Genomic DNA, 16,792 nt, shown 5'->3' on the forward strand with positions numbered 1-16,792 from the left:
ATGGCTGTTGGTGGCAGAATGGGTCCAGGCATCTCCATGGCCTCAGGTGCAGACTACTCACATCAGGTTGTTCCTCACCACCCTTGCTTCTCCAGTTCTGCCTCTCTTCATAGTGCACAAGTCATTCTGCTTCTCTTTCCATACATCTCTCCATCATGCACTTGCTCATCACCATGGTACCCACCCTGCCTTGTTGCATGGCTACAGGCAAGGTATCTCAGGTGTCCTCTACCGCCCAGGTGTCTTCTACCCACCCAGGTGATTAGTACAAGTGGGCCTGTGAGCATTCTTATAGAATCCAGGACCACTAGCCCAAGGATAGCACCATGCTCAGTGGACTGAGTCGTCCCCCATCAATTACTAATTAAGAAAATGCCTGTCAGCTTGACCTTTGAAAGACGGAATTTTCTCAATTGAAGTTTCCTGTCAGATAACTCTAGCTTGTGTCAAGTTGGCATAAAACTAGCCAGTACAACTGACCCCTTGCCAACTTGACCCCCAGATACATCACTGTTATGCCAACCTTTCCTTTCTTGTTCTTGTCCAAGATCATACATTATTATCAACATTACAATATAAACATTCCCAATTTTTAAAGTCTACAGTCTTTAAAATTCAGACTCTTAAAAATCCAGTCTCTTTTAAAATCCTGAGTCTCTCAGTTGTGGGCTCCTGAAAAATAATAATAATTAAAGAATTCCTCACTTCAAGAGGGAGGAAACAGGGCATAGTCATAATCTGAATAAAGTAAAAGCAAACTCTAACCAAATAACTCAATGTCCAATGTCTGGGATTAACTCATGATCCTCTGGGCTCCTTCACAGGGCTTGGGTTACTTCTCTAGCTCTGTCCTATACAGCTTGTCTTCTAGGCTTCAGTTGGCTGCACTCCTCTGGTGCTGCTGTTCTTGATAACCATCCCATAATACTGGCATCTGCTGTAACTGGGCTACACTTTAACCAATGACCCTTCCTGGGCTCTCTTCAGGAACTTCGACCATGGTATACAATGCCAGCAATGTGACTCACATAACTGAAATAAATTACAATTGAAACTGTTACCTATTATGCAAAATTAATTCTCTAACAAGAATTTCTTTATGGTATAAAGCATACTAGATTCATTTTGATTATGACAATTTGCAAACGCCGGACAATTTTTCTAAGAATATAAAATCAATTGTGTGAGTTATTTGTTAATTACATAAAAAACAATCTTCATTAGAGATTAACAAGCTATTGCTATAAGCCCTCGAGGCACACCACAGACCAGGCCCTTCTATTGAGGACCTCCAACTGCCAGGTTCTACCCACAGAACACTCTAACTGCCCTAATGACTGGACCCTGCCCCTGCCTACAGAGTAAAAAGCCCTAGTTCTGGACTTGAAACCCCACGAATCCCAGCCAGGGAAAGCTTCACCCTGAAAAGTTCCACCTACCTTCCATAAAACATTCTGTGTACGCTCTGCCTTCTGCTCAGGTCTTTGCTGTTTCCCACCTGAGCAGAGGCAACTACCCTCCTGGTTTTCTCCCTTTCCTATAAATCTCATGAGCTTTGTTGTGCAGTGTGACTTTATGGTCTTCCTTGACTCCCAACTGCCAGGATACTTTCCATCTGAACTGTAACACTTGATATTTGGTGCTGAAACCTGGGACAGGCTCTCCTACTGCCTGTGTTTCCCCTCTAAACTGCTCTGGAGCTAATCTGCACTGGGGCTGCCCTATCCCTCATCTTCAGTTCATCTGCAACAGACTCTCCTGCCAGCTCATTGGTCACGGAGCACCCTGTCCACCAGCAGCAATTGGGTGAGTTTCCTCTTATGTCATTGTAAACATTTCCCTGAGTCTGAGGAAGTGACTGTGTGTCTGAAACCCCTCCAGAATTCCTGGAGGTAGAGTAACCCCAAGCCATAGTCTTTAAGGCGATGACTGGCCTTCTTCATCTGATCCCATCCCCCATAGTTGTAGCTGTAATTATGCGTTTCCTTGGGCCCAACTGGGCTATTGTGTCCCTTATTGCCCTTTTCTCCAACCTTCCCTTTGGAGATTCCTGCAATCCCAAAGCTGCTCTAGGTCCCCGTGGCTTTTGTGATTCCACTCTCCAACCTTTTTCTGTTGATCAATCTGCCCCCTAGGGTTTTTGTCCTCTCCCTGTGGCATCTACAAGGACCCTGGTACCAGGCTCTGATTCTCTCATTCAGCTTAGACAGGCTCAGCCCCTGATCCCGGTTGAGTGTAGCGATGACCCCTGAATGATTTGGCCTTTGTTCAGTCCTTCCTCAGTGCTATAAACTCCTGTGACCACAGGCTGCAGTGACATTTTCCTCCCCCTCTCTCATCCATGGGTATGTCTTCCATACTCTCTCATTCTTCCTTGGATATCTTTTATGAAACCTCTAGCCTCTCCATCTGCCCCCCAACCTGAAGAACCCTAAATTTATTTACTTTTGCAATAGAATTTTTCCTCAATACACTTAGATAATCAATACAAGGGTCTGCTTAATGGTACCCTAGATCCTACTATTATTCAGGACCTTTACAAATACTCTCAGCAATTGGAGAAATGGAAAAGGATTCCCCATCCCTTATTTCCCTTTTCAAGTCATGTTTGATTTTGTTTGGTCCCCCATGGTTGAATATTCTGTGTTTTAAGTTGCCAGTTGATGGATCAATAATTTTGCTGCGAAGTGGGAGCCAGGAACTGGACATAGCAAGAGGGAGAGAAAACAAAGGAACAGACCAGTTGCAAAGTGCACTTTTCACATGCTGGTGCATCTCTCTGCGTCTTCCTGCAATGCTGGCACTCTGTCTATAGCCAGAGCTCAAAATTTTCCTATTGCTAAGCTGTCTTTGTTCTCAACTTATAAATTCAATTTTACAGGGATTTAATTGTCTTTTAGATGTCACGAGAGGCATTAGACTGTTGCTTTATGCTGCCTCACTTCAATTAAAAGCTGGGTCTGGAGTTGGGTTATGGCTCCATCTCCTCTAGACCCAAGCATGCTTCTTAAAAGTTTCCTCCAAAGTCCCTGTCCCATATAAGGCAAGCCACCTGACAATGTGAGAGATAAAGGAGAGAAAAAAAGGGGGGGATGGGGATGGAATATTGCCAGTGGGGATTATTGCTACTCATATGCTTGGTTTTGGATTCACTTAGCCACACCCCAGCCAAACCCACCAGAAACCACTCCCCTGCCATCAGGAACTCCTGAGGGTCTCATGCTCAGAGCTGCTGCAAACACAGGAAAACAAGTTGTTTTGCTCAGAGCAGCTGCAAGCATAATAAGCTGTTTACAGGAAATTCAGGGTCTGGGTTCACAGCTCCCAACACACCCTAACAGAGAAAAAAAAAGCTATGGACTTGAAATCCCACCAATCCTCACCCTGGAAACCTTCAGATAGGTTGGGGAACACGGGGTACAGTAAACTCCAGAGATCTTCCTATCTCTACCCTCTACCTCCAGTAACTGCTGAGGTTACTGGAACACAAGGAACCCTTTGACTTTTTATGCGAGGGAGTACTGAGTCTGAACTCAGGTCCTCATGCTTGCTAAGGAAAGAAGGAAATGCTTTTTTTCCACCCACTGAGCAACCTTTTTTAAATTCTGATACATATATATGTGTCAAAATTTTAAAAACTAAATATATATATTTAATTTCATTTTATATTCCAACCATAGTTCTCCCGTCCCCCCATCTTCTCCCCAGTCCACACGGGAGAGATAGTTGTGTAGCTTGGTGTATCTCAGGGGTCCCTGGTGGGCCCGAGATTGATAGCTGATGCATGAGCTAGCTTTTTGAAGCCCATTCCCTATGGTGGGATGTCCTGCTCAGACTTGATGCAGAGGGGGAGAGGCTTGGTTCTGACCCACTTAGCAATCTTGCAAATCCTGTAGGTGATTATTTTTAACTCCAAATCTTCTTTTCAACAGTTATCAGATATTTTGGGCAAAAATAACCAAGATTTTTTTTTTTTTTTAAAAAAAAAAAAAAGACTAGATTGCAACATCACCAGAGTCTCAATCTGGACTCTTCCTGTGCTCCCTGGTCTTTGGGATCTCCATTAAAAAAATTTAGAGAGGACACACAGAACAAAGTAGAGAAGATAGGCTGAGTTCAAATGGGATAAAAGTAGAACACACTTGGTGTAATAGTGGATAATGGCCACAAATGTTAATAGCTTATGGCCACAGGGATGTTTTCTGTCCTGGTGATTAACAGGCCCATTGGAATTGACTTTAATGTGAGAGGTTAATAGTATAGCCTTGCTGTAACTAGAAACCCTTGAGCAAATAGTGACCTGATAAGGTTTAAATCCTTATCTATTAATGACTCTCCTAAAAGTTTAGAATGTCTGGCCACTTTGGGGCCAGAGTTGCAACTCAGTTCTTATTCTTTTGACTCTTAACCAGAGCTCTTAGTTCTAAGTTTGACAAGCTACATATCTTGAAAGAGGGGTTGATCTCCAATAACTTCCAAACTTAAATATATAACTAGATACTTAAAAATATTAGTTCTATTAATGCATTAGATATTAATTAAGAAACTGCAAAGTGTAATATATTATTTAGGCAATTGAGAGCAAAAATTATACAAAGCAAAACAAGAGCCACCCCACTTACTTCTTGAGTCTTCTAGTATATAAGCTCACCTGAATGCTCATTTAGTTGACTGCTGCATGAGCATAAGGTCTTGGCCAAGACAAGAGTAGACCTACTACTTATATACAATCACAATTTTCCCAGCATAAGTCTCCAGGCTGTAGTCTCTTTGGAGAAATGGATCTTAGGCCCTTCTTCATGTTTTAGCAAAATGCGTTACTACTTTTCACACAGTCACTGCAGCTTTAAGTCCCTGAAGTGATGTTTTCTGGTGATATTTTACAATGCTTTAAAGATGCTTTGATTGAATAACCTTTCTTAGTCAGACCGAAACATACAATTCAGATTATGACTACTTCCAGTCAGGATAAGGCTAGTCTAGATAAAATTTAATGCAGTAGTTGAGAAATATGGGATGGGTAGCAAGATCCCCAAACATAATAGAAATTTTATTATATTAATTTTAACACCTAGTTTGAATGTTAAACATGTTTATTTGTACATAATATAAGCTACCAGCTGTCTTGATTCAAGATAATTGTGGATTTAATAAATAACTGTACTATCTAAAATATGTATTTAACAAATATTGACAACATTCAGACCTTCTACTGATAGGCATACCATAAAAACTCCTAAGAACTATATACAACATTGTTTTGATATTCACATATAACTATTCTCTGACTTAGTAAACTAGAAAAAATTGTCTACTAATTTATAAAGCCTTATACCTAATAGTAGCTAAAATCTTAAATGGTTATAAATAGAAGCATAAATAATCTTTAAAAGCAGTCATTACAATGCATGTTGTAAAATTATACATAGTTCCTTTACATTTATCTTACAAAAACATTAACTCATTCAAGTTTAGATTAACATGATGTTGTTGTTGTAGTTTTGTTTTGTTTTGTTTTCCCGAGACAGGGTTTCTCTGTGGTTTTGGAGCCTGTCCTGGTACTAGCTCTTATAGACCAGGCTGGTATCGAACTCACAGAGATTCACCTGTCTCTGCCTACCGAGTGCTGGGATTAAAGGCATGCGCCACCACCGCCTGGTTTAACATGATGTTTTTGAAAGTTATTGTGGGGCTGTGGGATCTATCTGCCTATCTTTGTTCCTGAAAATAAGTGAGACAAGATTCCACTCAGGGGTGAGTGAGAAAACAAAAACTGAAGTTAAGATGGTAAAGAAAACTCATGACAAATATGACATTAGGAGAATGCTTAACTGTAACTTCTCACTTGGTATTTTTTCTATCTTGAGAAATTTACTAAGGAATAATGTTCTCTACCCCTGGTGGGTAATTCTGTTGGAGATTCTCTAATGAATGTTTCTTGCATATTAACAATGATATATGTCAAGACTCATCAAAGTATTTTCAAAATGATTCACCCTTTCAGCTGTCAGTCATCTTAGAGGAAGATGCAAGGTGAAAATAATTGTTTATTAGATTTAAGGCATGAGAACTTAGAAAATGAAATTTCAAGGACATTCTTTTTTAAATAATCTATGACCCCTGTAACAGGAAGTTGAACAGACAAATATGTAGGACTACCACCCAGTAAGCATAATTAAGTTATAAAATCTGGGAGTAGCCCTGTCTAGTTTCGAGTTCCAACCATTTCTTTAAAAACTGTGTGTTTGTGTGTATGTGTGTATGTGTGTGTGTGTTTATGTATATATATGCTATCTTAAGTACAAAATATAATTCTTATATTTGTCTTGGAGACTTGGAGCCATGAGCCTGCTCTTGATTGCTGGATAATAGAAGGACTTACATATCTTTAGCTGGTTCAATTAGTGCGACTGTCAATAACTACCTTACATGGATGGTTTCAAGTAGATGTGTGTGGTGATTCTCCACAGGAAAAGTCTCATCACACAACACAAAGTATTTGTCTTCCTGTGATGGCTTAATTCTAATGAGACATGAGACATGAGGTTGTGAGATCCACAGCTTTATTGAAAACATTGTTGCCACACTCACCTAAGACTGGCATAGGTGGGAAGGTGACAAGATGATAAGGGAAGTGAGGTAACTGGGCTAGCTGACGACTAGTGACCCATAGAACCTTGTTAAACATGTAAGCATTCATGGGTTACATGGGGTCACGTGGAATAAAGAAAAAATATCTGAATACCTTTTGAAAGCTGTACCTGGTAGTATCTGCTAGTATTCTTGGCACTGCAAAAGTTTAAACAGAAGTATTGTGAGTTTGAAGTCAGCCTGGGTCACATACATTGAGTCCTTGTCTCAAAAAATCTAAAGGAAAAAAGAGAGAATTGTTGAAGTCATACAGAGTAAAATTTCAAGTAACTGTCTGAAGAAACATTAACCCAGAGAAGATATAATTATACAAAGTCACTGGAGATTCAGACAAAAAGATGATTTATAGTGTGAGAATCTCATAAAATGCTTATTTTATTGTTAATTAATAGATTTGTAAATCAACACTAAAACAGAAATGTACATATTTATGGAGTAACATGTAAAGTTTTAATATATCACTATATTATATATAATATATAGTATGTTAAATCAGCTTAAACACGTTCTGTTTATTTCTCTTCTTATGATAAATCCTTTCTTCTAACTCTTTTGAAATATGGAGTATATTCCTGTTATACTGTGCCTATAAGAATGGTACAACAAAATATTTACTTTTGGGAACTCTAACCTGATGCCCCCTGGTCTATCTTTTCCAAACTCTAATAGTCACTTTCTATTTTCAGTTAGTATTTTGAAAAGCATTAATAGATGAGATTGTTTCGTGTTGTGTAACAATTTATACCAAGATTGAAACATAACATTCTGCAGAGACGCTCCTTAAGTAGGAATGTAAACAAATGTAATCAACTCAAAAGAACCTCAGGAAGTCCCTGAAACAGACCAGATTCTCTATGTTCCTCTGTCCCAGAGTGAACATGCTTCAAAGACTCTCAGATAAGTCAAACTCCAAAGAAAATTTGGAGACCAGACCCAGCCAGAGTGCCTAAAAGAGGTTTAGGTCAGAGTTAACGTGGAAAGGACCCTCTACAGCCTGTTGAACTGCTAGCAGGCTGTATAGTCGGCTCTATCTAGGTTTCCACCTTTTATGAGTTAGCACTCCTGCTGGAGTGAGATTTGATGATCAGCTAGCTGAGTTTTTTCAACACCTGCAAATAACCCCTTACCCATAATCCTGTAAGTACCCAACAAAATTCATGAGTTCACCAAATTGGGCTTTGGTGGTATCCATACTTTGCAATGGGGTCCCTATCTGGGGTATGAAATAGCTCAAGTAATTCAGTCTTGTCCTGACTCTCATTTTGTGTCGGCTGGATACTTTGCAGTTTTTCCTACCCTGAATGGCCACACCTGACTTAGCAATGCTTTTGGGACTGGTCATGATCCTGAATTAACCAGAATGTTGGTGCAAGCTAAAACCCAAAACTAAAATAATTACGAGAAACTGTAAATCAGAAGTCATTGTCTTATGGTGTCTGGGGGGAAAAATGTCATTAAGCTCTGCAAAACTACAGATTTTGCTTCAATCCCCTCCCCCATTCCACCCCCCCCCATTACTGATATAACTATGGTTTTGTCTTTTAAAATGGTGTATGTCTGAGTTTCAACACCAAGAGACTTGGAGCCATGAGCCTGCTCTTGATTGCTGGATAATAGAAGGACTTACATATCTTTAGCTGGTTCAATTAGTGCGACTGTCAATAACTACCTTACATGGATGGTTTCAAGTAGATGTGTGTGGTGATTCTCCACAGGAAAAGTCTCATCACACAACACAAAGTATTTGTCTTCCTGTGATGGCTTAATTCTAATGATTTCCCATTTCATCCATGTTTTTGCACTCACTTTATGGCTTAGTAGTATTCCATTTAGTATATGTACAACATTTCCTTGATCTTTTCATCAGGGACAGGTACATGCCTCCATTCTTGACCACTGTAAATGCTGCTACAGTAAACATGGGAGTGCAGATATTATGTTAATACATCGATTTCATTTTAGATATCCTAGGGTGGAATTGCTTTATCATTGGTAGTTCTTCTAACTATTTGAAAATTTTCATAAAATTTTTAGAGGAATCTTAAATTTAAAATATACTTCTATGATAAAATTTCCATTAGCTGAATTCACATTACTCATTGCATTGCATGACACTAAATGACTGTGCTGTATACAGAGCATATGGATCAAGTGAACTTGAAAGGAATTAGAGAAATGGATGACCAAATATTTAGCTTAAACTTCTAAAATTAGTAAATTGAAACAATTGTACACTGCTACAACTATTTTTACAAATTTTAGAACAATTTATTTTTGCTGGCAAGGGTCATTGCCTTTTACTGTTTTCCTAAATTTATCTTTAAACTAATTACAGAAAAATCACAGAAATTATATGCATTAGTGGAGTACTGTGTTTTCCCTATATGTATATGCAGTGTGGTGCTTAAATGAGGTTAAATGTTTCTACACTCTCAAGTATTAATAGTGGCTTTTTTGATGAAAACTGGCCAAGCACTTCTGTGTGAATTTTTCTTCGGGAGACAAACAAGGCCATTTTCTCCAAACAGAAAACCAATAAAAGATTAAAGAAATTATTCAATTCAAGTCTTGGGAAACCGATGCATTTAATTAGTGTTATTTACATGACCATGGACAACTTAAGTGGCAACATCATTGGAGAAATGTCATATTAGTAAATACTCCAATTGTCATCAGAGAGTCTTCATCCAGTAACTGACAGAAACAGATGCAGAGACCCACAGCCAAACATTGGGCCGAGCTCTGGGCTTTATCTAGTCATAAAAAGTATTTTTAAAGTTAAATTTATAAGTCCACACAGTTCAAAAGATGAATTAAAAAGTAAATGTGAGTATAATAACTTTAAATATTACTATAATTAAAGGTTTTACTACTGTCTCACAGTATTATTGTTATTTGTAAATGACCACAATTTTAATATTTGATAAATAAAATTTGTCAAAGCATATCCAGTTCTCTGTAATTGATAGATGAATCAATAATTTCCAAAATGACCTGTAAAATTATCATGTTATTTGTAGACTCTTTTATAGTGTAGGCATTACATTATATTACAGTTTATATTATTACATGTATATGAGATTAGACATGAGCTATAACATTAGGTAATTTATGTCCCAGTCAAAATGAAAATGTATTTTGGACAAGTAGTAAGGACTCCAGGTTTGAAAGAATCCAGAAATATTAAATGTTATTTAAAAACTTTATTTTTACTAGATAGATGTTAATATAGTTATAAGTTAGTAGAGATGATAAAACAACATCATTATTCAAGAGAAGTTGTCAGGAAGACACTGAAAGAAATGGAATGAACAAGAATAAGTCGTAAGCGGTTGGTGTTGCACGAGTAAACTGTCCTTCTTTTTCTATGATTTTATCAGTCTAAGAAAACATATTCAACATTTACCCCTATTGGAAGCCAGGCCTAATTAATTTATTCTTTAATAAATAAGTGATTTAGTATTTTTCTAAATTTTATTTTACATTTCAATCACAGTTCTCCCTCCCACTCCTGCTACCACCTGCCCCCTCACTTCCCTCCCAGTCCACCTCCCATCCACTCCTCCCATAGGGTAAGGCCTCCCATGAGGAATCAACAAAGTCTGACACATTAAGTTAAGACAGGACCAAACCCCTCCCCCCTGTATTAAGGCTGAGCTTGGCATCCAACCATAGGGAATGGGCTCCAAAACTCAAGCTACACAATGGTCCCCCACATGCAGACCTAGTTTAGTCCTAATGAGGCGCCACAGCTGGTGGTCCAGAGTTCATGCGTTCCCACAAACTTGATTCAGCTGTCTCTGTGGAGTTCTCCATCATGATCTTGACATTGGTTACTATATATTCCCCTCTTCCCTCTCCTCACCTTCATTCCTGGAGTTCGGTCTGATGCTTGGTTGTGGATCTGTTCATCTGGTTTCATCAGTTACTGGATGAAGGCCTATGATATCAGTTAGGTATTCATCAGTCTGATTATAGGGGAAGCCAGTTCAGCCACCCTCCCCACTATCGCTAGGTGTCTTAGGTGGGGTCATCCTTGTGGGTTCTTGAGAATTTCCCTATCAGCCATGCTTAACTGATGAAAGCTTGAAGCAGGCATTTATGTTGCCTGGGCAAGACTGCCATCTAGTGACAGAGCAGTGCAAATGCAGAATATGGTATTTTACAAAGTAAAACAACTAATGACCTGAAAAGGAACAAATAAGAGGATAAATCCAAACTAGGACCTGAAAAGGAAAGTCATCCACACACAGTAAAAACTCAACAAAGTAGATGAGAGAATTAACGCAGATGAAGAAAAAGTCAGGAAGGAAACAGATTTTCAGGGGGAAAAATACAGAAATGTTGTAGGTAAAATCTCAAATAAAAACAAAATTGGAAAGTATCACCACTAGACTCAACAAAGAGTGAGAACAATACTAAGAATGGATCACAAGGTTATGAAATACAATATTCAAATATCAATGTTGGAAGGTGGGATGGCCACAAAATCCCGAAACCTTAATAAATGGTCAAGACACTAAACCTAAACATCTACAGTACAAAAGGGTCTGAGGTAAAACTAAATGCAGAGAGAAACTATTGAATGAATTATAGTGGAAAATGACACAAATCTAGGATAAGAAATGAATATCCAGGGATGAGGCACTTACAACACGAACAAGCATGACCAGGGTTTTAGTTAGTTTTCTTTTTAGTGTGATAAAAATACCCTGACAAAGCCCCAGCTTAATGAGATTGGGAGAGAAGTCTTAGCAGGTAAAATAACTTAATACTCCTGAAGATGATAGGGCTCAGCTTCCAGCTCCCACGTTGGTGTACTGACTGTAACTTCAGTTCTAGGTGTTCAAACACCATCTTCTAGCCTCCAAAAGTGCATATGGTGCAAATACAGACAAACACACAAATATGGACATAAATAGGAACTTAAAAATAATAAATATAAATATTGCTTAATAGAGTATTTCTTTTGGCTCAGTTTAAAGTACATCATTTAGAGGAAGTCAAGACTGCAGGAACCTGAGGGAGCTGCATCCACAATCAAGACACAGACTGCAAGGAATATTTGTGCTTAGCTCAGCTTTTCAACAGTCCAGCATACCATACAGGGGATGGTGTCAGCCCCAGCGGGTGGATTCCCCAAGTCAACAATTCTAATCAAGGAAACCCTACAGGCTTACCCAGAAGCTACTTTAACGAAGGTAATCTCTCACAGGTATACAGGGAAACTGGCCTCCTAGCTTGTACAAATCTTTTCAAGTTGATGATTAACACTAGCCATAAGAACCAGAAACTACTCTCTTTTGGGAATATATCAGTCAAGATGTTATAAATATGTAATCAAGCACAAAGTTAGACACTTCAATGACATCAGGTCTCTCAGCTGAAAATTACAAAGCTAGGAAAGACGGAACAGTGCGTTTTAAGTCTTGGCAGTAGATAATTAGCAAGAAATACTGCTATTTTAGCAGAGCTGTATTTTAAAACTGGTGGAAAAATAAGGTCATTTCAAGGAAAGCACAAGCTTGGGCAGTTCATAGCCACCATGCAAGTACTACACAAGATAATAAAGGGATATTCTACACAGATAAGAAAAACAGTATGAAGTACAAGAAAGAAGAAATTTCAAAAGAGAAATATATGATCAAAATCATGCAAGGGACATCTAACAAAATTTTATCTATTAGTAAATATCTTTTAACAACAGCATTAAATGTAAGTAGCCTCAAAATTCACCACTTCAGAGACTCATACTGACTGACAGGATTGAAAAACTAAATCCGATTATCTCTTGTCTCCAGAAAACATAGCTCAATGCCAAAAACACCCACAGATTTAGAGTTAACAGCTGTAAGACAGTCTGTTAATAAAATGCAATCTATTCTGATGAATATGGTAAGTAGTTTTGAAATCAAATGTTAGTCATAACAACGCATCAAGCAGGTATAACCATTGTAAATTACTAGATGCTGAGATGGTTAATAATGATTGTCAATTTGAGATGATGTGGAGTCATGTAAGAACAAAACCATAGGGCATTCCTGCTAGGGATTATTTACGATAGTTTAACTGAGATAAGAAGACTTAACAGAACAACCAGATAAATACAAATGAGAAAGGAAACTGGCTTAGTTTTAATTTTTAATGTTGTGAAGGGACACCATGACCATGGCAACTCTTATAAAGGAAAGCATTTAGTTGGGACTGGTTTACAGTTCAGAATTTAGTCCAGTATCGTCATAGTGAGAAGCATGGTGGCATGCAGGCAGACACGGCTGTTTTACATCTGGATCCACAGGCAGCAGGATGAGACGGTGAGCCACTAGACCTGGCTTGGACTTCTGAAACTTTATTTCCTCAGAATTAAAACAGTCTTGTCTAGAGGAAGGTCAGTTTTGATTCAAAAGGTAAAAAAAAATCTTAGTAAGCTCTAGAACTTACAAAATCACTTAGGATCTTCCCAAGGCTATATAAGCAGTAACAACTGTTAGTGAGAGGAGACTCGAGAAGAGACTCTTGACCAGTGGGGCTGTGTGCAAGTCACGAAGGGAGCTCTGAGGATGTAGTTTGTGGCCCTCTGGCTGCTCATACTAAGATGGGTTCTTCATTGAGAGAGTAACCTTAAGATCACCCATGCATCTGTCAATCATCAACCAACCAACAAGCTGTAACCTTTGGCTCTTAGTACTGGCTTACAAGTGTAAGAAAGAACCAAACTGGGGTGTTTTAAACAAAATTTCCATCTTGAAAAGCAGAGGGAAACAAAGTTTAAGGTGCCAAGACCACCCTGCCCCCAGACCTTCCTGGGTAACTGACATCAATGACATCCTGGTTGGCAAGCTGAGACATGGGCAAGTCACTGTGCCCCATTTGAGTAAACCAACCAATGATGGCAAGAAAAGTATACCACAAGCATATGTTCCTAGGAAAGCCCCTAATGTTTGAATCTTGATTGACAGAAAAATGTAACTGTAACTTAGCACAGTTGTGCGTTTTGTGTGTAAATACTTGCTGCCATGAATGTTCAGGGATGCGGTCAGTTCCTGAGTCTGTTTTGTTGTCCCTCGGACCCCACAGCAGAAGTAGTGTGAAGAAAAGCCAGTTTGTCTTCCACTTGGCTATGGTCCTATTCTAATCTTCACTCATTTACAGGATAGATTTAGCTCTGCTTCAACAACAACAAAAAAAAAATCAAAACTTTTAAGGTGTACTTTAAAGAAATGTGGTACAAAGCTATGGTGGAGTAAACTGTAAATTTTTGCTTAAGTAACTCAAATGACTGTACCAAAAAGTATTTTCTAAAGTCATAAACTTTAGTTTGGCAAGTGTGGTGGCTATTTCTTTCTTGTCAACTTGACTATATCTATAATTAACTAAAACCCCAAAATGGATTGCACACCTGTGGGAAATTTTTGCTTTATTTGAAGTTAGAAGATCTACTCCTAATCGAGATCTTTGAGGTAAGAAGACACACCTTTAATCCAGACATTTTGAGACAGGAAAATCCACCTCTAATGTAGGCCATGCCTTCTGCTAGAAGCCTGTATATTCTATAGTATATAATACAGTGCATAGGGACATGGAAGAAGGCAGCTTTTGTTCTTTGCCTCATTGCTTTCATCTCACTAGAAAGCCCATTCCTTCAATGGTATTAAAGCCTGCTTCTTTGGGATTTCATCATATACTGAAGACCAGCTGAGATGTCCAGTCTAGAAGACTGAACAATACTGGATTTTTAAACCTTCCGTTTATAGGCAGTCACTGTTGGGTTGCTGGACCACAGACTAAAAGTCATTCTCATAAACCCCCCCCCCACACACACACATTCATTTTATGAGTTTTATTACTCTAAAGAACCCTGACTAACAGATTTTGGCACCAGGGGTGGTTTTAGAGGAATAGAAGTATAAGGAGGAATCTTTTAAGTATCTGGAATAGGCTTTTCAATTTGCCAATATCTAATGTTACCAAAGCTTCTCAGTTACTGAAGAAGTACTAAAAGCCCAAGGTGTGAGCTATTTTATGAACTTAAGGAGATGCATGCATTTGGTTATCCTCATCAATTGTCATAGATTTGGTGACTCTGTTTATAAAACTTTTGACAGCTTGTGGAAAAACAAGAAAAATAATGATGCTGGCTAGGTGCTTTTAGCGTCTTTGGATACATTAACACAGGAAAGGAATGAACTCATGATAAAAATTAATCAACTTCTAGCATCTCAAAATGCAGTGAAGAACAACAATGAACTTAGTGATAATATTGAGCATTTCCAGATGTGCACAAACAGTCTAAAGCTTTCCAACTGTGTCCTTAAAGAGATCTCTCCAGCAGCCACAGGGGTCAAGTGGTGGAAAATCAAACTGAAGCCCTCATTAGAAGCTGACTGAATTACAATGAAAAATTCAAGCCTTATCCTTGGAAGGTGATGGCAGTTAAAGTAAGGACACTAATTGTTAAAGACCAGGATATTGTAACTTGTGATGTGATGTGTGGGAGGACCCAAATGAAGCTGAGAACTTTGAACCCTCCAGTTCTCAAGGGTTTTATCTCCTAAGGAAGTGGTCGTTCTAGCCTCCACAGAGGAAGAACTCACATAGCCGCCCCCTGAAATACTGCCCTTTTCACTTTTGACTGAGAAAAATTAATCCTTCATCATCTGTGAAACCAGCAGTAACTTTCTCCGAAGGAAATGCCAGGCAAGACAATACTGATGTCCCTCGGGGTCTACCAATAGTTTTCTCCAGATGTATAACCAGATTTAAGGCAAAGCAGGCTCCTAGGTGGAAGAAGAAAGTGTAGATCAAGAAGGGTGCTATATTACTAAAGAGCTTAATTAGTTTACCAATTCATTCAAACAGAAGTCTAGGGAATATATGTGGAAATGGATTTTAAAAGTGTGTGATAATAGTAGAAAGAACCTAAAACAAGATCAGGATGTATTTTTCTAGAAGAATTTCTTTCTGGGGTCTGCTGGGTTCTGAATTCTGGGGGATCTTAAAAATCACCATGGCTCTCAAGCTAAAGTAGGGGTTTATGGAGATTAGGTGATTAATGTAACTTTGGTTGATGTTTGATTCAAAGTATGTCCAGTGGGTCCCTGAGCTCATCCTGTGGTTATTTCCCCAGTCTCAGAATGTGTAATTATGATAGAAATACTTAAAAGCTGGATGAATTATGATATTGGTTCCCTGACCCATGGAATGAGGAAAAGGCTAAAGGGAAACATGTAGAGTTGCTCCTGCAAAAGAAACTGGTGAATCAAAACCAGCATCGCACCTGTGGGAGGTCTGCAGAAATGAGAGCCACCATCAAGGACTTGAAAGATGCAGCGGTGGTTGTTTCTACCACATCTCCTTTTAACTCTCCTATCTGGTCAGTGCAGAAGATGGATGGCTGGTAGAGAATGACTATCAAAAATGCCATCAGGTAGTCATCCCAACTGTAGGTGCTGCATAAGATGTGATATCTCTACTTGAGGAGATTAATACATATGCATTTCCTGTTCTACCAAATGCCCTTTTCTTCAGTACCTGTCATAGCACTACCAGAAGCAATTTGATTTCAGTTGTCAAGGCCTGCGGTATAACTCAAGGATGTATTAACTCTCCAGCCCTATATTATAACTTAGTTACAAAGGATCTTGCTCATATGTCTTCTCCACAAAATATCTCACTGATGCATTATACTTATGGCACTATGCTGATTGGATCAAATGAGCAGTAAGTAGATAGAAATCAAACATGAACTCATTGGTAACACAAATGTACATCAGATGTGAAATAAATCCAAGCAAAATTCACTAACTTTCTACCTCAGTTAATGGCTTAAGAGTCCAATGGTATGGGACATTCAAAGATATTCCTTCTAAGGTCATGGATAGATTCACCTGGTCCTTCCCACCACCAAGACAGAAGCACTACATTTACTTAGATTCTGGAGATGGCACATTCCCTCCTTGAATGTATTACTCCAGCCTATATATCAAATGATTTGGAAAGCTATTAGCTTTGTGTGGTATCTGGAACAGGAGAAGACTCTTTAAGAGGTCCAGGTTTCCGTGCAGGCTGCTTTACCTCTTGGACCAGTTCCAGTAGATGTAATGGTACTTGTGGTGTCAGTGGCAAATAGGGATGCTATTTG

The 16,792-nt window shown here is 38.8% G+C and overlaps 1 long non-coding RNA gene across 1 annotated transcript; it reads right to left on the bottom strand.

Moving 5' to 3' along the window:
* Nucleotides 1-8,457: 8,457 nt before the first annotated feature.
* Nucleotides 8,458-15,942, bottom strand: LOC121451659. Its single transcript, XR_005974750.1, has 3 exons — nucleotides 15,929-15,942; nucleotides 10,517-10,591; nucleotides 8,458-8,559 (listed from the first exon to the last, which is right to left on the bottom strand). It is a non-coding gene; the product is annotated as an uncharacterized LOC121451659 (long non-coding RNA).
* Nucleotides 15,943-16,792: the final 850 nt, after the last annotated feature.

The sequence above is a fragment of the Microtus oregoni genome, unplaced genomic scaffold (assembly GCF_018167655.1).
Source record: "Microtus oregoni isolate MIOR12 unplaced genomic scaffold, Mior012 000000F_ref0000247, whole genome shotgun sequence".
Lineage (NCBI taxonomy): Eukaryota > Metazoa > Chordata > Mammalia > Rodentia > Cricetidae > Microtus > Microtus oregoni.